The following is a 1173-nucleotide window of genomic DNA, read 5'->3' as shown; positions in this document are numbered from 1 at the left end:
TAGTCCACTCAGATGGCAAAAGTGAATATTCTACATGTAATTCAAAGGCCTGGCCTGGTCAGTCAGTCACACCGAATCTCCTTAAGAACTATATTAAGCATGCGTGTGTTTGTAGAGTACTCAGCCACTTGCATGGTAATTTCATGAGCAGGCTGTTCCATTGACTGGATCAAGTGGAACACTCATCATTAAAGTTTATATATATATATATAATTTGGTTCTGAGGATTCTTGAGAATGAAGGCACATCAACCAGTAGGATGCCAAAAGTGGCTAGGTGCAATCATATAAAGCACACAGTGAAATAAATCAAAAAGTATTGGCAGGATACTATAGATATGCAATAAGCAAATCCAATTTATAACTGCAGGCCCAACTCAGTGTGTCCTTGGTGTGACATAAGTATAAAAAAGTAAATATAAATGGCATTTAAAATTTACAACAGCTGTTTCATAGTATTTTATTTAAAGTAGTCATAAAAGATTATATCATGATATATAATTTACCATCATCAGTTAAGATTTTAAATATCAAACAGGACATAGCCAACATTTCTTGAGCTAGCCCAATATATGATGGTGGATTGTCTATTATAATGTAATTTTTTATGACTACGTTAAATAAAATGCTACAGAAACAGCAGTTGTAAATTTTAAATGCCAATTGTGCTTATTTTACACACACACACATATATGATAGACTTCTTTCAGTTTCCTTTAGCCGGTAAATTGATACCATCTTAACTTTACTACTCAAAATACTACAACTGCAGACTAAACATGTATAAAGTTACCATTTGTCATTTTTTTAGATTTTAAATTTATTTCCTTTTATTTAATTTAATATTCTAGTGAGCATCTTTTAAACTACTGAAATGGCATCTCATCAATTTCATTTTCAGGAGACAGAAATTATTTAAAAAGCTATTAATTTCTTTGTTTTTTTTCCTAATGCTTCTAATTATTTATTTAAACCTAAGAAAAACCTATAAAATTCAACAAAATGTATCTTTTAAAATACATTTTTAAAAAAATGCATTGATTTATAAACTAGAAAAGGATATTTAAAAACCAAAAAAAAATTCTATATTTTCAAATTCATAAAACAAAAAAAAATCTTATTTTATTTGAAACATCAATTTAATTTTAGAGCAGCTTTCTCGTTAACACCTGTA

General features: G+C 28.7%; 1 protein-coding gene across 1 annotated transcript in view; it reads right to left on the bottom strand.

Annotated features, from left to right (window-relative positions):
• LOC106882548 (low-density lipoprotein receptor-related protein 4) overlaps window positions 1-1173 on the bottom strand; it is a 461294-nt gene that overhangs the window by 320468 nt on the left and 139653 nt on the right. The gene's annotated exons all lie outside the window — the stretch shown is intronic.

Source organism: Octopus bimaculoides, chromosome 6 (genome assembly GCF_001194135.2).
Source record: "Octopus bimaculoides isolate UCB-OBI-ISO-001 chromosome 6, ASM119413v2, whole genome shotgun sequence".
In the NCBI taxonomy this organism is placed as follows: Eukaryota; Metazoa; Mollusca; class Cephalopoda; order Octopoda; family Octopodidae; genus Octopus; species Octopus bimaculoides.
Note: the sequence above shows the minus strand (reverse complement) of the source record. Positions and strands in the feature narration are given on the sequence as shown.